The following is a 24,062-nucleotide window of genomic DNA, read 5'->3' on the forward strand; positions in this document are numbered from 1 at the left end:
AGAAAATTATATTCCTGATCAAAGGGAAGAAAGGCTATTTCTCCTCTACCACGGAGCAGTGTAACTTGGCATATTCTACGGCCTAAAACTGTACTGTAGTGGTTTCCTCAACATATCTGTTTTTGTTTGCCTGTGACTTTACTTTCCTGCTAAGGGTGAGTGATTCAGAAAGCCATTTTCCAAGGTATATAAGAGTTAATAACTTCTTTCCATACTCTAGATAACTGGTAGAAAATTGAGCTCTGTCAAAAACCAGTAAATATGTTTTACAAAATAATATCAATATATGAGTATATGGTAAAGAGGTTCAATTTCTCATGAAGAAACTAGATCCTGCCTTCAAAAAGATTCACAAACATTTTGTGCCGACAGGTGATCTATGCAATACAAAGGGTTTTTAATCCTAGACTAAGCTGTGGTTAGGTAGGTGGCTGTTCCAGGTGATCAGACCATTCACTACTGGACTCCAGCTAGTAGATCTAGAATTTACTATTACCTGGAAAGGGGTCAGGAGAAAACTCAACAGTGTGATAAAGACCCACCAGTGTGTCAGGAATCCATGGAACAGAAATACTAGGCAGGGATATAGAAGCAGAAAGCAAGTTTTAGTATTTTCTCAGTGATAGAAATTCAATCTTAATTGGCGTATTTTTTAAAAAAAGGATTCACGTGATTGTTAAGTATATTGGGGTAATTCTCAACGTCAAAGGAATAGGAGCTTTAGGGATTGAAATCAGGGACTCTACACTAGTGCTCTCTTTCTCTTTTTTCCTCTCCCCCTACACATTCATTTCTGATTTTATTTTCCTCTCTCCAGCTGTTGTCAGACCCACTCGGTATGATGGAGAAGAGCTGCAATCAGGCCCAAGGCTGGACTGTATCTAGAGAGACCCTTTGCAACCCACAGAAAACTACTCTTCCACCACAATTTCAAAGAATTAAGGGTTATAACTCTGATTATCCTGACATGCATCTCATGCTCACCCTCTGAAACTAATTTGTATTTAGGGGCATAGAGTACTGTGATGGACCAATAAGTCAAAAATAGTGGAGAGATTTTTAGATGTCATGAAAGTCAGCCTCTCCATAAGTACATGGACTCAGGAGCAGCTCCCTAAAGAAAAGGACTTACCCTCAGCTGAAAAGGGAAATGGGACCACGACTACCACATCCCCGTCTACTGGATGGGCAAAAGGAAAAGATTGTTTATTTGAGATTATCTAGATGTCCAAGACTTTCTTTAAAAATACGAGGAAGCGGGGCTTCCCTGGTGGCGCAGTGGTTGAGAGTCCGCCTGCTGATACAGGGGACACGGGTTTGTGCCCCGGTCCGAGAAGATCCCACATGCCGCGAAGCAGCTGGGCCCGTGAGCCATGGCCGCTGAGCCTGCGTGTCCGGAGCCTGTGCTCCACAACGGGAGAGGCCACAACAGTGAGAGGCCCACGTACCACACACACACAATAAAAATACTAGGAACCGACACACTTTCTGGTTGGTGATCTGAAAGTGCTACTGTAATAGGGAAGAACAAATATGACTCCGTATTAGGGCTGTTTCTTTTACTTTAACCTTTGTATTCTATTGCTTTTGCTATCAGTTAAGAATGTTGGGATTTCCCGGGTGCTCCAATGGTAAAGAATCTGCCCTCCAATGCAGGGGACGCGGGTTTGATCCCTGGTCAGGGAACTAAGATCCCACATGCCACGAGGCAACTAGGCCTGCACACAGCAACTACTGAACCGGCGCACCTCAACTAGAGAGCCCACGTGCCACAAACTACAAAGCCCATGCACTCTGGAGCCCGCGCACCACAACTGGAGAGAAGCCCACATGCCACAGCTAGAGAGAAGCCTGCACACCACAATGAAGAGCCCACAGGCCACAAGGAAAGATCCCACATGTCGCAACTAAGACCCGACACAGCCCCCCAAAAATAATAATTTTTTTTTAAAAAAGAATGTTGCCTATAGCCTGAAATATACAGGATAGCCCATTCTCAAGGCTTTGACCTTTAAGGGTATAACACTTTTCCATTCACAGAGAGATAAAAAGCTGCAGAACAGAGAATAACACTTGTCTTGTTGGAGGTTTATAGGAACATCAGTGACCTGACTTACATGGACAGCTGTAAGAACAAAGGATTCCTACACCAAGAAGTTCGCAACAACCAACCACGCCCCTCCCTCACCTTGCCTTTAAAATGCTTTGCTCAAACAGCTTCAGGGAATTCAGGGTTTTGGGGAGCACTAGCCACCCGACTCCTTGCATGGTCCTTCTCTACTCCAAACTCTGACGTTTTCAATTTGTTTGGCCTCACTGTACGTCAGGCACAGGAACTTGGCGTTCAGTAACACTATTATGATAACTACTCAAGTAAGAATGGCTTGGAAATTCTTAAGCAAGGTGGGTTGCTTTTCTACCACTACATATTAGAGTAGAAACTTTTAATATCAGATGTCCTGCTGCTAGGATAGGACCTTCAAAGATGCCCTGCATCCACGTTTAATAAAGAATTAGCCTCTGTTTTGTAAACCATAGAAATCACAATTCTCAGATCATTATATCAGAAGAATGCTTCTGATTTCTTGTAATCTGTATTTTTATCTAGTATCATGCAGTGCACTGTGAAAGGCCTCATTTAGACTGCCTGTGAACTTAATATATGTTAATTAATAAAACTGAATGGTTTTAAACATGTTCAAAAAAAAAGATGCACCTTAGTCCCACCTGCCAGTTCCTGTTGGCTAATTCTATGACTAGTCCATACGTAGTAGTTCTTTCTTACCACATCCCAGCCCTCATTCATCTTCACCTGCTAAGTCATGGGTCCTCTGAACAGATAGAAGGTACATTCACATTTGTGTCTCCCACAGCGGGTTTCATCATAGGGATGGGTTCCCAGAAGATGTCTGCCAAACACAATATATGATCAGATGTCCTATTCTAGGTAGAAGTTTCCAAGAGGTAAGGAAAGAGAAGTCATTGTAAATTGGCTCTTAATTAAATGTTTTAAAAAATGAATGAAAACCAAAAGAGTAAACTAGATTTGATTGAGAAAAACATTATACAGACAGACATTACAGATAAAATGTTATGTATCTTCTTCAAACTTTTTCATTATATATTAGGACAAAAATATAGAAAGAAAAAAATTAATTCAAATTAGCATAATTGGAAAGAATTGCCATTTTTGGTACATTTTTAGTATCCTGCTTCATGACTTTAAAGTTTCAAGTAAATTGTAAAAGATAAAGACATTATCTTGAAACTTAGTCATGTAGTTTTCAAAATAAGATCAACATACTTACTTACATCCTAAAAATTATTACTTAAAATTATTAAATATAGGTATTTTTCAATATGTATAAACACCTTATCAGGTTTGAATTCAGGTTTTATTCATCCATACCTACTATGTGCTGCCAACTTTTCTAGGTCCTGGGAATAACGCAGTGAGCAGAAGGGATAAAGTCTCTGTTCACCTGAACTTACATTTCAAAAGACACGGATACAGAGTTCATGTTGTGAATTGCTTACTACAAGCTTCCTGTCACTATTCTAAGGGCTTCAGAGGTATTAACTTGCTTATTCTCTACAATAGCCCTACAGGGCGGGTCATATTATTTTCTCCATTTTACAGTTTAGAAAACTGAATGGAAAGTTTAACTTGTAAAAGGTCTTAAACAACCAGTAGCAGAGTTGAAATATAAACCAGCTTATTCTGGCTCAAAATGTGTCTTCTGAACCACTCTGCAACACTGCATCTCACCATAAACAAATATAAGATATATATGTTCTTAATATTATCTTTATACACATAGACGATAACTAGTCAATGACTTGCTCATAAAAAATAACAGGACTTATTTCTTCAAAAGTATTTGTCACCTGTAGAATTTCAGTCCCCAGTGTCTCAGCTCTCCTGCCTGATGTCTCCTTTACCAATCTCAACTCCAGGCCTTAACAAACAACCTTACTCCTTCCTTCTCTGCTTCAGTTGTGACAATAAGCGCTGCGACGTGCACTGGGGACACCTTCTTTTCGGAAGAAAGGAATTTACTTCCACAGTTGTTGAGCATGCTGCCAACAGAGTTCAGCAATCAGCCCATCCAGGAACTCTCTCAGCTAGAGAGAAAGGGAGCCACTTCGCCCAAGGTCCAGCCCCTTCCCAGGGTGGCCTCTACCCTATGCCTGACCCATGCAGGGGTAAAATGCAGGTTGACTCTGAAAGATCATCCCAGTCTCAGAGCTCCTCCCACATCAGGCTGAGGTCACAGTTGAGACTGCATCTCCATCCAACCTTCTCTGACCGCCCACTCTTGGTTTCCCCCTTCCCTTCCATATGTGTCCCTCCGAAAAGCACTCTCTAATAAACTCCCTGAATGCTAATCTCTCTCAGAGTCTGCTTCTCAGGGAACCCAGCCTGTAATACTCCCCACTATTAATCCCAACGTTTCAAATTTCCATCGGGACAGAAACCCTACAGATGATATAAAATATGTCAGTATAAATGGGATGCAACTCTATCAAATGATAAACAGAAGCAAAGGGTCACTCTGTGTTCATTCTTTTATTCTACAAAGTGCTCTCCTATATTTCATTGCAGTACTGCATTCGCACTCTTTTTTTCCTTCTTGTAAAATTAATCCTAGTTATCCTAGTTACTTTAATTTTTATGGTCCTGATTTCCACATCTCTAAATCATTTTGGTCCCTCTAAACTACTCTACAGTATAGTTATTGGCACAAGAGTTGTCCTCCCTGAATTTTTTTTTTCTTTTCATTATCCCCAAGAGATGAACAAGAGAGCATACCAATTACACATATCAATTTGCATCGCTTTAAGGGAAAATGTTCATGTTGATTTATGAGATACTTTAAATATTTATTTTGGATAAATGTTTTTAATATTTACTAAATCCTATATTCAGAAGTATAATACTTTTATGATAGTTGTTTGGGTTACGCTTCCATAGAAAATACTGCCATTTTAACCTGAAACTAAATAAGCATTATTCACAGGGTGTTTCTCAGTCTTTCAAAGAGATCAAAATACCTCACTTCTTTTTTGTTTTTTCTGATTTTCAAAATAGCACTAAATAAAAATGACCATGATATCCTAGTGGAAGAAATTAGCATTGTACAAAATATTTACAATTTAAACTAAAAGAATGTATTTATCGGTTGAGAGGCAGTATCACAACCAACGCGGAGATTTTCTTTATGGACTTTTCCAGTCCAGTCCTGATGCTTTTTGTCTCTGCTGCCTTAGGCACATCATCTAACTTTTAAGCTTCAACTTCTCCTCTGTAACATGAGCAATCTACTTTGTCTAACTTTAGACTTCTTATGAGATATCAAATAATATGCTACAAAACATAAAAATCAGACAACACTGTATAAACACATGAATAATAATTCCACTGAAAAACAGAATGATGGGTCACACAGTAGTTGTGTTATACAAAACCAAACCACCCAGTTGCCTAAGTGAACTTTAAAAATGTACCTAGAAGTTATTTGACATGTCAACCGTATCTTAATGCCCTGGGGGCTGTGCTTACTGATGCTCAGGTCAGCCTCCTTCTAAGTCTTCTGTGTTTTAGTTTCATTGCCTCTACATTTTTGCTTATATGACCACAAATCGGGAAATCGCACAATTTCTCTAGGTCAGCACGTTTTGCCATTTCACTGATGCAGTGCACTCAGCGATGCATTAACTTCTCTAATTCTTCTTTCTTTCCTGAGCTCTAAAGTTAATATTGTACCTTTCAACTGGGGCTGGTTAAATAAATCATGGAAGAATCATAACATGGAACACTATATAGCCATTAAAAAGTAGGAGGAAGTTTTATTTGTCGTATGTGGAACAATTTCCAAGACATATATTTTTAATTCAAGATTCTAGTCGGTATAAAATAAATCCAATGTGTCTGTGGAAATATATATGTTCCACATTAAATACATACTAAATTATGTATATTATTATAAGTTGTATATATTCCACATATATAATATACAGTGGATTCATGTGTGTATATATACATTATACACACATATGTCTATAAATACACACAAACATTTTTCCCTGAAATTACCATGGATTTTCTTAAAGAAAGGAAATTTGGTATTCCCACTTATATGAAAAGTTTTATTTTGGCATACACAATCAATAAAAATATAAGAATCAACTTCTCCTAATATCTGCCTAATATTATAACTTTTAAGAATGTAAGGTTACCATTTTGTTTATTCCAGTATAAATATTTATTTCTATTTTGTAAGAAAAGCAAACAAGTTGAGAATATGATTATATCTTACTTTGTTTTAAGCAACAAGTCATTGTGTGTATTTATGCTTCCTGATTGGAATATTCTTAATATAGATGTCTTCAAAAATTTATATTTTTGTTTCATGTTTATAAGAGATTTATTTACTTATTTAAAATTTATTTCCCAATTTAGAACAGACACTAAGTATGAAAATGCATACATTTAAAGATGCCAAAATATGTTACTTAACAAATATTTTTCTTCTTTTTTAGTGCAAAAATTATGGGGGAAAGAATTATTTATTTTCTCTTGGATTAATCTGAACCACCTTAAGACATAAGGTTGGCACCTATAAAAATAACTTCAAGATAAATATTTGCATTCCACTGTTCCATATGGGCATCCTCAGGAGATGCAACATTTGGCTTTTGGCTCTCAAACCAACACGTGATAAACGTGACTTTTAAAATTATCCTGTATTGCTGATTATTATTTCTTCTGGATAAAAGCACGGACAAATTAAGGAAATCTGAAGGAGACATTTCAATGCAAAAACTTAAGATAACACTTAAGAATACAAATCAGGGATCTTTTTAGAATGTAAGGTATCTTTATTTTTCTTGTTATATTCTTTGACTTTTTTCTTTGAGGACATAAAATGGAGGAAGGAAGCTAGCCTCACATTCTAGAAAATGAGTTAATCAACATTGACAGATTTAAGAATTTAGGAAACCTGTGTTCAATTGCCTTTCCTCTCCAGAAAGGAATATTCTCAAAGCGATTTAACATCTCTCTCCCCAACTAGAGCATGAACTTTATGAGGGCAGACACCAAGTCCCCCTCATTCTACTTTTAGACAGAAGCACTTAGTAAAGTGACTGGCACATAACACAAATTCAATAAACAGTTTCTGAAAGGATGAATGAATCAATGCATGAATGGACGGCATAATAACATACAGGAAGGCGTAACCTTTTCTTTTTGAAGAAAAAGAAATTTGCTCTGATGGAAACAATCTAACCAGGAATCTTGAAACCTGGGATCAGTTTCTTCTCTGCACCTATTGTGACTAACTTACTTTCAATACTTGTGTTTCATAAGAAAATAAATACCCTAAAAGGGGACAGATGATTGTATATAATTTTGAAGTCCTTTTCAGTTTTCAGATAAAACCTAGGTAAAATTATGATCTGTTTGAAAAAACAAAATGCAATAAATGTGAGGCTACAGTCTTGCTTTGACTATTTATGTTCATTTGTTAATGAACTACCATGTGATCTGTAATGTAAGGAACTCTCATCAGAACTTCTGTCTTATAACTTTAATGAAGATGCATATTAAATCCTGAACATAAATTGATTAATTTTACATGGTTTTCTCATTCACCCCCTACAAACATCTAGGATTTCTCCAGCCCTCAAACAGAAATAACTATACCAATAAGCTGTTCGCCAACCACTTCCTTCTGTATGTTTCCCTCCTCCCCCTCCACCTGTTTAACTGCCTCTACCTGAATTTCCCTAGGGCATCATGTACAGTCCCAGGATTTACAACCTAAAAGGGAACCTCCCCTTTCTCACTTCAATTTATGTTTAAGTCACAAGTGGAAAGAAAACAAGCAAGTTCCAGAGGCAGAAGAGGAACAGTTAAATGCTACACAGATCCTTCATTTGAGACTCCACAGCCCCTACTGCCTCAGCCTGCGCTATTGCACTCTACTGGGAAGTTACCTCCAGCTGAAACTTCCTTTCCTTTTGTTACTATGCTTAACTGAGATTTGAATAATTAAAAAGGAGCAGGAGAAGAAAAAGTAGGGAGTTACTGGAACTCTTGTCCTCAGATGGCAGAGGCACTGGGGCTGGGTAAGGTCCTTCCCTACTGCCATAGGTCCTTCCTACTGTCCTAAAGAGGAGCTCACTCTCCTTGCTAATACCCACGACTGCGTTTCTGCAAGGGCTTCTTGCCTCTGGAGTTCTCTTTACTCCAAGTGGTACTGACAACTCAATACTGTTCTATGTAACATACTCCAAGGAAAGACAAGGCAGCTCCCCTTTTAAACCTATGCTGGCAATTCTAGGTAATTCAGGGCAGCTTTCAAACTTTTGAGACCACGTCCACCGGTAACAAACAGATTTCACTTCGGAGCCATTAGACAGGTTCATGTCATATATCCGAAAACAAGGTTTCACAAAACAATACTTACTATATGCAGTATGCACTGATATTTTCTGATTTATTTTATCCCATATTAAAAAAAACAAAACAAAACACCGGCTGGACCAATTAAATCCCAATCTTTTGGAGTAAGACTCAGGCATCTAGTTGTTTTCGCTTTTTGTGGGGTTTTATTGTGGGTTTTTTGGTTTGTTTTTGGCGATTCTTTTTGGAATTGCCCAGGTGATTCCAATGTGTAAATACCTCTGGGAACCACCTTTCTAAAGGATTTTCAGGTGACCCTCTTGGATTTTTGAGGAATATGGTTTTATCACTTGTAAATAATAATAGTTCTCTCTTCATTTAAAATCACTATATTTCTTAATTTTGTTTCTTGTTTTACTGTATTACCCAGAATTTTTAAAACAATGTTAAACAGTAATAAAAACAAGCATCTATTAAACAACAAAACTGGCCTTTTCCCGTTGCGGCGCTGCCCAGTGAGGAACTCTTGTCTACGTCCGCAGCCGTGCAGCCCTCTGCAGTCTGTGCAGTCGTCCGACACAAGGAAAAGGCCACAGCCTCCGTCTCTCGCTGCAAACCGGGCCAAGAGCTCACTGAGGTGAAACAGGCTGCCGCAAAGCAACGACCGGAACCGCTTCTGCTTCTGAAAGAGCGATTCGGGGGCGTGGTCGTGCGTGTCGGCGTAAACGGTAGTGGTCTCGTGACCCAGATTTACCCAATCTGCCAGTCCATCTCCAAAGCCCTGGTGGCGTAGTACTAGAAATTCGCGGATGAGGCTTCCAAGAAGATCAAAGCCATCCCCCTTCAGTAAGACCGAACCCTGCTGGTGGCTGCCCCCTGTCGCTGCTAATTCAAACAGTTCGGAGGCCCGGGTGCCCGTATGCGCTACCAGAAATCCTACCGATAAGCCCTTCATGAAGATCGGAGTTCGCCATTTGTAAAAAAACAATGGTTGTGGGATTTAAGGTTTAAAGTAAATCCTAAATCCTGTGACCTACAAAATTGATTGCACACTCTATTAAACTCACAATTTGTAAGCCAACTGAGGTACAGCAGGAGTTGGCAAACTATGACCCATGGACCAAATCAGATCCGCCATCTGTTTTGATAAAGTTGTACTGGTGCACACCCGCACCCACTTTTTCATTTGTTATCCATGGCTGCTTTCCTGCAATAGTGGCAGAATTGAGTCAATGTGACAGAGACAGTAGGACTCGCAAAGTCTAAGCTATTTCTTATCTGACCTAGAGAAAGTCTGCCTACCCCCCTTTTTTAAAACAAGTATTTTAACTTAGGAGGGGTGGAACTGGGGGCAGAAGCAAAGAGGTTAGAAAAGAATCAGGATGCAAATCTTGAATGGTCTTGAATGTTAAGCTAAGGACTGGATTTTATCCCAGGGGCAGTAATGAACCATTTCCATGTAGGAGTGACCCTTTTTTCTGATCAAGTCTCCAGCTGGGTTCTGAAACTTTGAAAACAGAGCACATTAGGCAGGGATGAAACTGTCTTGTTCCTTGTGCATTTCTAGGCTCCAATAGTTGATGTTCCCTGGGAATCTGCTAAACGTACACTTAGCCTTTGCTTCTCTTTGACTATGAAACTGCTGGAATTTATAATCTTCCTATTTTTAGATTAAAGACTCCTGCCTGAGTCTCATCAGAGGATTTCATAACTCTGGACTGTATTCAGTGGGCATTCTGGCTCCACCTAAAGGTGGCTTTCCTCTGTTCTCTAAGGAGAGGTGGTGGTGTGGGTCAACCATGCTTCCTGCCTGAAGCTGCTGTGCTTTTGACGGTGCATAAAATAAGCAGCAAGCCCATTAAAGGTGGTCAAGAGACCAGTAAAAAAAGTAAAGCTTTTTTCTTTTTTCAGCAGGTAATGCTTAATTCATTCATCAAACTGACACAGTAAACATTTACACTATTCATCTATCCATCAAATATGTTTTGCTTTAAGTAAACATAGCAACCATACAGTTCTTAATGGCAACTTAGATTCTATTCATGCTTGCTTCAAAGACAGCACTGAAAAACCTGTTGTTGACCTTGAGAATGATTACTAAAGCCCTACTGGTCTGATGCTATAATTTAAAGGTGACTTTTTATATCTTTTCATATTCTAAAAGGTATGATAAGAAAAATATGCTTCAGGCAAAAGGTCTCAGTTAATTATTTTAATGTTTTATTCACCAGCTGGGTTTTATTAACTGAGGTTAGAAGAAAATAGGAAGATCTTCACAACATGTAGTATAGTAGGTAAATGTACATAGCTTAGAAATAAAGGTCCTATAAGGCTTATGAGAAGATTTCTAAAAGAAAAAATTTCCAAACCTAAATTATGGTTAAATCTGCATTATAAAGTAAATAAAGGTGGTTTCCAAAGAGAATGGTTATGTGTCAAAAGTGAGATGTGAAGAATGCAGAAAGATTAATAAAACCAAGCAGGATCTCATTAATCAAACATCCCCAAGTGGAAGAACTGATTTGACTTGAATTTGCCTCTATATACACCAGTGATGGAATCTGCTTTTTTTGTGAAGCAGCCAAAATGTCAGCTTGATAAATGGGGTAATTCAAAAGTACCTACTCTGTTTTTTTTAATACGTAGATGAATGTACATAGTAAAACCAAGATTAGTTATTTGTTAAAAATCGAAATAAAGCTTCAATCACTTTGATTAAGAAGATTTGATTCTTTTTAACGAATTGACCAAATAAAATCTTTAAACTGAATCTCTGTTCAAAGGATTGAACGTAATAGGGAAATAACCACAACATCGAATGATTTTAGTTTACCAGGAGTGCATCTTAGATTAATTAAAACTAATATCTGTTACGAATATCATATTTAGGGCTTCGAATAACAATTTATAAAAATAATGTAATTACCTATATATTTCAGTCCTGATATGAAAGTGCTTTAAGAACGATTAGGTTAATGTTTCATTTATATGGCACTTTTTCTCCAGAATCATTTGAAAATTATGGTAAATATTTATGGCCAAGGCCACCTAAAGGAAAACAAAACAAGTAAAGCAAGTAATAAAAAAAAAAAATCTTGCCTATAAAACAGTTATCTAATAACCAGTTGAACTGAGGTAGTTTAAAAAACCACCACAAATACAACTTGGGCATATTATTGCCAAATGAATATAAACACCCAGAAACAATACAACAACAAAAAAACAGTATTCCTATTATAGTTAATAATATCCCCAGTGACAGTGACCTCTTTGGCAACCTGGCAAAGAAATAACTATTATGGCTAATTTTATCACAGGTTTTCTGTGCAAATGTCTAGTATTTAGTTTCTGTTTTATTCAAAGTTATACATTGCTTTAGATTGAATTTTGTCCCCCCACCCCAAAATTCATATGTTGAAACCCTCACCCCTGATGTGACTTATGTGGACACAGAGCTTTTGGGAGGTAATTAAGTTAGAGGAGCTGATAAGAGTGGGCCTTAATCCAGTAGAATTGGTGGCCTTATAAGAAAAGAGAAAGAGATAAACAACAAGGACCGACTGTACAGCACAGGGAACTAATTCAATATCTTGTAATAACCTATAAGGGAAAAGAATCTGAAAAAGAATATATATATATAACTGAATCATTTTGCTGTACCCCTGAAACATTGTAACTCAACTATACTTCAATTTTTTAAAAAGTAGCATTAAAAAAATGAAGAAGAAGAAGAGAAAGTGAGAGATCATCTCCCTCCTACCTCTCACCATGTAAGGGGACACAGAGAGAAGGAAACAACTAAAAGCCAGGAAGAAAGTGCTCACCAGAAACCAAATCTTGATCGCCTCCAGAACTGTGAGAAATTAATAAATTTCTGTTCTTAATCTATCCTGTCTGTGGTTTTCTGTTATAGCAGTCCAAACTAAGACATACATGTTCACAGTTTAAATAATCAAACAGTTCTTCAGTATTTGTTATGAAAAATAGCCATGCCTCCACATTGCAGCTCTCCCACTCCAATTCCCAATCTGTAGAGCAGGGGTTCTTATCTAGGGTAAACCAAGCCCCCGCTCCCACCCCTCCAGTGGCCATTTGGTAACGTCTAGAGACACATTTGGTTATCACAAATGGGGGGAGAGAGGGCTACTATTAATATCTAGTGGGTAGAGGCCAGTGATGCTTTGAAACGTTCCACAATGTATAGGACAGCTCTGCACAACAAAGAATGATCCGGCCCAAATGTCAATCATGCCCATGCTGAGGAACTCTGCCTTACAGGCAATCACTTTTATGCTACAACTTTTTTCATGTTTATCTTCAAATCTCTAAACAATATGGTCATTTTCCTGCTTCTTAATATTTCTTTTAAGCAGCTTTATTGAGGTATAATTCACATCCCATACAATTAAATACAATACAATCAATCCCATGTAAAGTGTATAATTAAATGGGGTTTAGTATATTCACAGATAAACACAACCATCACCACAGTCAAGTCGGGAACAGTTTCATTCCCTCAGAATGAAACCCATACCCTTTAGCTATCACCCCTCTAGCCCTGCTCCCTCCTCTACCCCGTTACCCACCAGCTCTAAACAACCACTAATCTACTTTCTGTGTCTGTAAATTTCCCTATTCTGGACTTTCTTATGAATGAAATCATACAATATGTGAACTTTTGTGACTGGCTTTCTTCACTAAGCATGTTTTTAAGGTTCATCGAGGTGGTAGCATGTATCAGTACTTTGTTCCGTTGTACAAATATACCACATTTAGTTTATCCATTCTTCTGTTGATGGCCATTTGGGATGTTTCCACCTTTTGGCTCTTATGAATAATGCTACTATAAACATTTGTGCACAAGTTTCTGTGTGGACATGTGCTTTCATTTCTTTGGGGTATATACCTAGTAGAACTGCTGGGTCATATGATAACTCTATGTCTAATCATTTGAGTTACTGTCAGCTGTCTTCCAAAGCAGCTGCACCATTTTACATTCCCATCAGCAGTGTATGAGAGTTCTGATTTCTCCACATCCTTGCCAGCACTTGTTTTCTGACTTTTTGATTCTAGCCATCCTAGTGGGTATGAAGTATTATCTCATTGCGGTGTTTTTTGTTTTTTGTTTTTTGCGGTATGCAGGCCTCTCACTGTTGTGGCCTCTCCCGCTGCGGAGCACAGGCTCCGGACGCGCAGGCTCAGCGGCCATGGCTCACGGGCCCAGCCGCTCCGCGGCATGTGGAATCCTCCCGGACCGGGGCACGAACCCGCGTCCCCCGCATCGGCAGGCGGACTCTCAACCACTGCGCCACCAGGGTTTTAATTTGCATTTCCCTGATGACTAACTATGTTGAGCATCTTTTCATGTGCTTATTGGACGCCTGCATATCTTCCTTGGAGAAATATCTATTATCATCTGTCTCTCATCCTACCGTAGCAACCCACATCGTGCACATGCATACCTAGTATTCTCTTTCTTCCAATATACTGAAATTGTGCTTTTGTTAAGTCAGTATTTGGTTATTACATTATTATAACTATATAAATATTTTTGACAACTGAACCATATAATTATTATGATTTCATAATTCTCCCCTCTCTGGAGTAATTACCTTCTTGTTGTTTCTTCTATGTACTTCTCACTGCTGCATCTCGGAACTTTTTCGCAGTTGTTATCAATCTCCTCTCAATACATTAAAATCAACTTTATCTTCTTGAATAAATCTCACCATCTGACCTGCTCTAGGTCAGCTACACAAATATTACTTGGGGATCTCTCTGCACAATCACCTAGGAATTCCCTTCCCTCTCTCTCATGTTGAAGACTGGTTTCCGGGATCCCAAGGCTTTCACTTTCTTGGTTTACTCTCTTGTCTTGGTAGTAAAATACGTCCTTGGTATCTTCCTGAGAAAGTGTGCAAAGGGAAGCAAAATTTGTGAGATGTTACTTCTACCCTTTCATTTAATTGATAATTGGTCTAGGCACAGAATTCAGGGCTGGAAATGATTTTGCCTCAGAACTTGGAAGAAATCGGTTTATTGTCTTCTAGCTTAGCACTGCTAATGAGAAGTCCAAAGCCATTCTGACACCTGCTCTTTGTGTGAAACTATGCTTTTTCTCTGGAAGTCCCTGGGATCTTCCTTTGGTCCCAGTACTTTGAAACTGAACAATACTGTGTTTTAGATTGAGTCTTTTCAGCTTTTATACTAACCTTTCCATCTGGGGAAACATTAATTATTTTATTAATTATTTCCTCTTCTCTGTTTTCTGTTTGTCTCCATCTGTCTCTTTGTTTTCCTTTCACTGAGATTTCCTTAATCCTATGTCCAACTCATCTACTGATTGTTTTTCAACTGTCACGTGTTTAATGTAAAAAGCTCTTTTTTCTCTAATTTTAAAAAATAGTATTTTTTTGTTGCTTCATGACTGCCATAAGAAGTCAATGAATTATCTCTGAGGATATGAATGAACTTTTTTGTTTAGTTTTATTGCTTCTGCATAACCTCTATGTTCCCTAACTTGCTTTTTTATAGTAATTTGGATTCGTCACTAAAGTCTTTCCTCAACTACCTGGTGAGACTCAAGGCTATCTGCTCATATATAAGACTGGGACATTAAAAAGTTGATTAGAAGCTCCAAGTTTTCATCTATAGGCCCACAGGGTGGTTTTGTTTGGCAACTTTCTAAGGAAGTATAGGATCTTACCTTTGGGCTGGTCTCATTAATCACAAAAGATTATTTCAATCTTTTTATGTTAGGTATAGCTTAGTGCCAGGCTCTGAGAGCCCAGGGGGGAGGAGAGCTAGAATTTCAACATGCTCTAGTAAAATTTCTCTTTATCACCAGATTTTTTAGAAGATTTATCCTCTCTCTCAACTGTGCCTGGTATTCCCCAGTCAGAAAGTCTCTGCTTTATCCTCTACAGGTAATAAACCTTAACTCTTCTGATGATATACAAAGTGGCAGACATCTGGTTGTAGAGAAGGGAGAGTCTGATGTTCTAATTACTTTTTGTTTTATTGAAGTAGAGTTGATTTACAATGTTGTGTTAGGTTCTGGTGTATAGCAAAGTGATTCAGTTATACATACATGCTCTTTCAGATTCTTTTCCATTATAGGTTATTACAAGGTATCGAATATAGTTACCTGTGCTATACAGTAGGACCTTGCTGTTTATCTATCTAATTACTTCTTAAACAGAATTCCAAGCAATCTTCTTATGTTAGCCCCACCTTAGCCCAATTTCAGAGAATCTGGTACTCCCAATTCCCAAACTTTGGGGGTGTTTCCTGTAGATTAAATTTTCTCTCAGTCTTCTTTACTCCAGTTTAGGATCTAGCTTTCTTGCTTTGCTAAATCTGTTATCATTTACCTCTGTGGTTTTCAGCCTTCCAAATGTCAGCTAAGCCCTCTCTCATCCTCTTTTTTTTTTTTTTTTTTTGCGGTACCCGGGCCTCTCACTGCTGTGGCCTCTCCCGTTGCGGAGCACAGGCTCCGGACGCGCAGGCCCAGCGGCCATGGCTCACGGGCCCAGCTGCTCCGTGGCATGTGGGATCTTCCCACACTGGAGCACGAACCCGTGTCCCCCGCATCGGCAGCCGGACTCTCAACCACTGCGCCACCAGGGGAAACCCTCATCCTCTTTTCTTAAAGTCACTGCTGTCACGTGCCCCACCTCATTCTTTTTTCCTATTGTCATGCCTACCAAATTTTCCATTGGCCTTATCTGCACTTGAGTTGTTGGAGAAAAGGTGAAAGCTAAGGTGCATGTTTTATCTGTCATTTAACAACAACCAAAAAAACCCTTCCTTCCATTTTTGAAGTTAATTTTAGTCTTGAAAGCGGTTGGAGAACAAATTCAATTTTTCTATTAACACCTTTTTTTTTGCATAAAGGGACATGGATATCATTTTAGATCTGAAATTATCCACCAAGCATAATTTTTCTCTAAATATCAATCTAGTAAGACCATATTAATTTTGAGTGTTATATCAATGGGGATATCAACCAGTACTGCTGGTCTTGGAATTGGAAATAACCCAATACCTATTATAAAGATAATTTTCTAAGGACATATATGGCCAAAGTATGTTTAATAATATTTCTTCCTTACACTCTGTCTTACTTTATGTCCCTCGAATGCATACATCCATTCTAAATATATCATTCTAAAATATGTAATACTTTCACAAGTAGATGTCAACATTAATATCCTACCAGATATTCTACCTCCACAATTATGGGATGTATAACATGAAGTAATATTCACCAAGTGTTGATCCACAGACTATTTACAGTAAAAAATGCAAAAAGTTTGATTAACGACGTCAATTCCTTAGCCTCCGCCAAGAACTACTGTGTGTGGATCTCTGAGGGCAAAGCCTTCGTTTTTATTTACCTTCCTAGGTAAATCTGAAGCACAATAAAATTTTAGAATCACAATGAACCATAAAGAATGTGTTTTGTGAGGTTAGGAACTTAATTTTATCTCTAGGTTTTAATGAATTTGTTTTTTATACGCCAAATTGCGTAAGACACAGGGGGTTTTAACTGTTTTCTGTAAGAAAAGGTTTGGCAAATATGTATCCAAATGACTTAGAGGTCACTTCCATGTTATGTCTGGAGAAAAGAGTTCAAGAAAGGAGATGAGATGCCTAGACCCTCAGTGAAGGGATGACTGAGTACTTTCAGATGCTCAGATCTTTAGGAAAGGGCTTCAACAATGACTCCAACCAATTCATTTGGGGAATGGAAGTTGCCGGCATTTTCTCTACCTCATTAGTTTTGGCAGCATGAATACTAGAGTCTAAGACTGACTTCCTTGAGAGGAAGACTGGGCAGGACTTCTCAAACAATCTCTGAAGTTATGTAAAGGTTGTAATTAAAGTTCCTGTACACTGTGGAGGCAGGGATCATTTCTATCAAATTCCTTGTTTCACCTTCAGCATCCAGCACAGGACCCACCACACACAGTAGGGGTTAGTAGACACTGAATTAACGAACAGATACTGACGCTTGACCGTGAGAAGCTACAATGCTAAGAAAATATAAATGTTGTATAGGGTAATGTTACTGGATTCCACCAGAATCAGCACTGAGCCTAATTCTTTCCATCAATCCCTGCCCTCTCCTCAAGAGAGGCAAAAACAGAGGTTACTGTTAGCTCATCTGAGAACCCCTCTCAGAGGCCAATGAAACATCAACAACATAGTAACAGGAGACGGTTGAAGGGAGTGATTTTGGCTTAACTTTGATCTCTTTGAAGTAGATAGGAGAACTGTGAATAACCAATGCAGTACTGCCAGCAAATTCAAGAAAACTCCGAGCAGTCATGAAGCTTACCCTGCAGAGGAACTGAAGGACTCTGACTCTGGTATAAGCCCTCAGAGTGAGATCTCCAATGATGGTGGCAGAAATACACACTATGATAGATGGCTTTCTGTAAGTCAGAAGGAATACATAACCTCTCATATTTCCAAGAAGTGCTCTTAGAAGGGGAATGCATGGGAAAACATACTCTAAAAGAGGCCCCAGAAGGATTAGATGAAAGGAAACAGAATCTGTGGAGAGCGGGATGGAAGAGACTGGCATGACCTCACTGCTACAGTCAGTGGTATCCTGTAGGACTTAGCTTTTGATAAGGTCTGCTGTGTAGTCAATCACTGACAGCCAAGATTGAGGCCTGACTCTTTAATGATGGGAATTAAATAAACTGAAAGAGAACTCTGAGGATTTTTAGAGCATTAGTATTCAAAGAAATCAAATGTTTTGTTGTTAACTCTTGTTTTATACTAAAAAAGTCTGAAAACATATTTAAAATATTTTAACACAGAAAACAATTTCCTTTTGCTCTTTATATAATAGAACTAGTTATATATGTGTATATAAATTATAGTTATATGATTTTGTTATGTATATAATAGATTTTATATATACATGTGTATATAATGCATTTAAATACATATGTATTTGGTATAATATGTATACATATATTATATGTATACATAGGTATATATATATTAAATGTCTATAATATGTTTTGTTTTGTAAATAATAGAATTAGGCATATATATTATATATGTAATAGAATAGTTGACAGCACTTTGTACTGTTTGAATAGTTAGGCGAGCAAAATAAAATTCATAGAGGAAAACTTGACCTTTTCTAAAGCATAACTTGAAATAACATGTAATAATTCACCCTAGAAGGCAGACAGAAGATACAGGATTTTTGTTCCCGACATAGATTTTATCCTTACATTTTTATTAGAGTTACTTGGTCTCATAATCAACTTAAATGTCTGTCCCTCTCACTAGACTGTCAGACTCCTGAAGGGCAAGGTTTAGGTGGTAATTTATTTGTTTCTAAGCCACTATAACCGGTACACAGTAGATGCTCAAAAACTTTTTACCAAGTTATTAAATTATAAATTCATATTGTATTGATAAATAATGGAGAATTTTGAACAATAGCATTTTTGTGGCTTGTAAGTCCAAAAAAAAGAGATGCTTTATATATGTACACACAATACAAAAATTAACTAGTTCTAAGACTTTCAGAAGTTTACTTCCTATGTTAATATGGGCCTCAGTTTTCCTAATTATACCTACATGTAGGACTGATGTAAGAGACGATGTATAAGTTCTTTGTACATAGTCTGTGCTCAGTAAGTGGTATTGCTATTATTGATAGTCTTGCACTGACAAAACACATAGATGGACTGATTTTGAGTTTGGAGAAACTGAGACAAATAGATTTAAAGTGATTTGGACATGGCAGCCAAAAAACCCCCCCAAAACCTCACAAACCTCAGTCTTAAATATGGCCCTAATTTCCATGGATCCTCTGAAACACTAAGGGTGTTATTCTAAAAGCAAAGATAACATAAAACTGAATAGATTTCTCTTTGTTTCTTAGGCAAGATAAAAAGCCAAATCCGTTAGGGGTTACAAGTACTAAAATACCTCTTCTGTGATTCCAGGGAGATTGCATATGTGTCCAGACTCATACAAACTCAAGTTTGTGTTTCTGGTTACTCAATATGGTAAAGTTCCAACAACTCCTCTTAACAAGCTGCTTTGTAATGGGAAGTCTGTGATTTAATGGCTCTAGAAATTTAAGGTGATATATGTATGTAAAAATGCTTGTGGGGAAGCAACAAACTAAGACAGTTCTACTGTAACTACACAAAAACAGTAAAATGAATCCCTCCTGGCACAAGAAGATGACATCAATGGATAGAGGTGGGGAAATTGGTTAAATATGGCTCTTTTTCTAAGCAGATGGATCACGTATTTCCCTGGATTTGTCCTGTGTGCCTATAAAATGATGCACTAAACAGTCTCGACTTCAGAATTACAAACATGCTCCCCTTTTGCTAAGCTACAGGCAAAAGAGGAAACACAAGCTAAAACTTCAAAGTCAGGGTGATGTATATACTACTCTAGTTTCAAACTTCTTGACCAGTTTACTTTCACCTTTACATTTTAGTTAGGTCAATAATTCTTTCATCATTATGTTTTCCATTTAACCTTTCCTCCTAAAAATCACCTTTAAATTGTTGCTTTCTGTTTCCTCTTTCAAGGGGTAGGTTCCTTTTAGAATAAGACATCAACAAAAAAATTCTATAAAGTACTGATAAAATTACTTCTAAGACTTCATAAAACATCTTGGAAATAAGCACTTGCCTAATTGCCTAGTAGAAGACACTAACACTGTATGGGCCTTTAATGGCAGGCTGGTTAAAATATATTTAAGTAGACTCTATAAAGTTTTATATTGTTTCCTTCCTTATTCAACTTTTATCTAAAACTCTAAGTACAGATAAATGAGAACTATAGTGCTTGAACGAATCCAGTGTATATCATAGCAATAATAATTTTGTTTAGAAAGTAGTGTTAGGTCTTCATTTGAGCAGCTACACATATAACTAATAATCATTTTTCAACACCAAGTTGATGACTATTTACTGGTATGATTTGTAGGAGACTACAGAGCTCTACTTAGGGAGGCATGAAAGCATCATTGAGAAAGAAAGCTTTGAGAGACAAAACTGTGTTCAGAAGTCCCAGTTAACACAGCAAGTGCCAGAAACTAAGTGCTTACATGTGTACTTTGTCCTAAGTACTTTACCTGCATTATCTTATTTAACCATCACAACAACTCAGTACAGTAGATACAAAGTTTTTTTTTTCATTTTATTCATGGGAAAACAGACCTAGGGTTTAATTAGCTTCCCCAAGGACACACTGCCTATACACAGGTAGAGCTGGTATTCCAAGAGAAGTATCTCTGAATCTAAGCCTTGAAGGTAGCTTTCCTAATCACTAAGCCAGTAGGGGTCTCATGCTGTAGTCTCATAACATTTATATCTCATCTATATGGGACCCTTCAACTCACTCCTTTATAGCTCCTTGGATTAGTTATGTGTTTTCAAATCCATGATTTAATTGTTTCCTTGGACAAAAGATGTTTACTAATAAAATCAAAAATTCCATTTTTTTTTCTAATTCACAGGAAAAATTAGACTACTGGATAAAAACACTCTCAAACTTAAACCTTTGGGGCCAGCTAATAAATGCTACCCGTTGAAAAAAATTAATGAACTAGCATCATAAATACATTAATAGGAAACTCAGGATCTGCTGACCTTGCTAAATCCAACAACTTAGTTATTGTCACTCCTGAAAAGAATATTTGGAGATGTGATTTTATTGTACATTGCATGCCCCATTTAATGCTAGTCTCACATTCTAATGAAGAATAAATCAGCGATATGGGCTTCCCTGGTGGTGCAGTGGTTGAGAGTCTGCCTGCCGATGCAGGGGACACGGGTTCGTGCCCCGGTCCGGGAGGATCCCACATACCGCGGAGCGGCTGGGCCCATGAGCCATGGCCGCTGAGCCTGCGTGTCTGAAGCCTGTGCTCCGCAACGGGAGAGGCCACAGCGGTGAGAGGCCCGCGTACCGCAAAAATAAATAAATAAATAAATAAATCAGCGATAAATAATAGAGTGACCATTTGAATTATGTGTGTGTGTGTGTGTGTGTGTGTGTGTGTGTGTGTGTGTGTGTGTATCCTTAGCAAAAAAGATATGAAAGATCTGTGTTCAAAATGCAAACTAAAGTAAATGTTACCAAATCCTTGGTCAAAGTTCTATTGATGGAGATATTTATCTTACTCAAACTTGTTTAAAAAAAAGTGCATGACAAAATAATTGGAAATGAAATTAAGTAAGCATAATGTCTTAATATGAAACAAGAATGGCAACAATTGAAAACTATAAGCAACTCAAAACAAGGCTGAGGATGAATTAGTAAATTGTCCTTCCTAAAATTTCAACCACCTGCCCAACTCTGCTTAATATTCCGTAATAACCTAAATTGGAAAAGAATCTGAAAAAGGATACATGTATATGTATAACTGAATCACTTTGCTGTACACCTGAAGCTAACACAACATTAATCAACTATACTCCAATATAAAATAAAAATTTTTTTAAAAAAAGAGTTTTGAACAGCTACCAAATGTTAACTGGAGCCAAATTTTCTTTTTAGGATACTGAACTAGAGTCCTAAGTATACTTTAATAAATATTACAACTTTATTTATGGATAAATTATTTATAATAATAATTATAATATAATTATGAATAAATTCATATTTATGGATCTTATGAATTTTATTTATGAATGATTTATAAAATTTACTTTTACTTATTAATAAACTTTAATAAGTTATAGTTCAGGTTATTAATTAGCATTTAATTAAATTAGCATTAGGCAGAGTCAGAAATCACAATCTATGGAATTGCACAGTATTCACCTATAAGCACTATATAAGGTCTAATATTCTAAGACCAGTTCATCAGGGTGCCAAGAAGAAACACTGGTCTATAACCTTCCCCTATTTTTTCTCCAGTTTGTAAAACTGTTGGTAAAATTTTAGCAGAAAGTACAGGCTTTCTGCAAAAATACCATCAACTACAATTTTCTCTATAGGTGTGCTTTCTCTTCACAATGGAATCACTCATTCTGCCATTTTCACAGTCTAAACAAGGAAAGTAACCCCTGCTAGTTTGGTCTGACTGGTCTGCTGTGGTCAGACACACTCTGGTATAAACACTGCCCAAATAAAGAATGTACGATATTATTATATTCTTATTAAATCATATTTAAAGATTTCTGTTTAACCTTAGAAAACTGGCTGCTCGCCAGAACCTCTTGTTTGCTGCTAAAGGTGGTGGTTAGTAGGTTTGTCTAATGCAAACACAGGCCAAGTCAAATTTTCTTCCACCCCCAGAGTTTCAGAGGGGTATATCCTGCCTTTTTGCTGGCAGGTAAGGCAAGCTGCCAGACTCCAGTAGGCTTACTGAGGCAGATATGTGAAAAGGTTCTCCCACTCTAATGCTGGAGTAATCATCAATCTTTCACCAGAAAATGAAATACACGAGAATGAGGAATTGGTAGCATTCCCCAGTCTGGATGAGGCTGTCAGATCCAGATAAATGAACTTTGCCACCCTCAGTAGAATATCTTCTTCCATATCTGGCTCCAGTGAGTCCAAGGTAGGCTCAGAAACCAGAGCCTTAGTCTCCTTTATCTCCTATCTTTGTTCCAGGATTAATCCTTCTCTACTTTCCTTTTAATGCCCTGTGTCTATCCCCAGGCCTTTCCTTTCTCCATTTTCACACCCATGTTTAAGAGCTTTTTAAGAAACCGAGAACTTGATCATTTCTCATACCCACACTGATGCTGTAATTATGATGCAGGTAATTAGAAATATTTAATGACTTTAAGTTTGTTCCACCTCAGAGCCCTATATCATGTTTTTCATTGATTGTTAGAAATAAGTCAAGGTATAAAGGTCTATGATTTGTCCTTCCCCAGGATTTACCTTTTTTATAAAAGTTATAATATTACAGTACTCCGGTTAGGTACCCCCCAAATCTCTTATCTAAGTAAAATTATATATTATTCTGAAACTCCTCTATACAGGAAGGAAGAGTGTCAATTTAATGCGCTACTGAGACTTCTTCCCTCCCTATAGAGTCCTGAGAAGATCCGAAGCCTCTTTCACATCCAGAAGAATGTTTGGTGAGCAGATTCTCTAGTTCTTATTCACCCTCATCACCTCTAAATAGTCTGTGGTCCCAGGTGCATAGTCGCTTGATAGGTTGTCATCCCTCTGGTGTTTCTCAAACTTGGGAATCAAGCTTCCTATTGAGGCTGAGAACCTTAGTGCCGAGGCACTAAGGACATTCTCCGTAAATAAACCACACAGTGTTTTCCTCTTAGGTATGATCACCTCCTTGGAGCAGGGAAATTAAGGAGAGCAGGAGTCCACACTGCTCCCAGAATGTCCCAACTCTCTGGTGCCTTCTCAACTAAGGACTCTTTTTACCCACAAGTTCAACTCCTACCTCTCCGGTCTAAGCAGAAACCCTCAACATTTTAGGTTTCGGAAAACAAAAGCCAGGAAGAGGGCTTACCTCTGTCTGGTAACTTCTTCTTTCAGCCTAACACCACATATGCTCCCAAGACAAAGGAACTCACTACCTTCTGGGAATTTAGAAGTAAAAATAGACCAAAATGAATATCTCATTTTAAACTGTATTTTGTTTCCTACCAAACAGAATTTTTTCTGAAATTTG

At 37.7% G+C, this 24,062-nt stretch overlaps 1 protein-coding gene across 3 annotated transcripts in view; it reads right to left on the reverse strand.

Moving 5' to 3' along the window:
- The window catches only part of SEMA3E (semaphorin 3E), a 568,411-nt gene that overhangs the window by 318,604 nt on the left and 225,745 nt on the right, over positions 1 to 24,062 (reverse strand). Inside the window, exon 1 of one of the 3 annotated variants that reach the window (XM_079932523.1) lies at positions 8,902 to 9,030. The exons of the other annotated variants lie outside the window; for them this stretch is intronic. The gene's annotated coding sequence lies outside the window, so the exon portion shown is untranslated. Of the gene's footprint in view, positions 1 to 8,901; positions 9,031 to 24,062 lie in introns of those variants that run through there. 3 annotated transcript variants of the gene reach the window in all.

The sequence above is a fragment of the Stenella coeruleoalba genome (genome assembly GCF_951394435.1).
Source record: "Stenella coeruleoalba genome assembly, chromosome: 9".
NCBI classification, from domain to species: domain Eukaryota; kingdom Metazoa; phylum Chordata; class Mammalia; order Artiodactyla; family Delphinidae; genus Stenella; species Stenella coeruleoalba.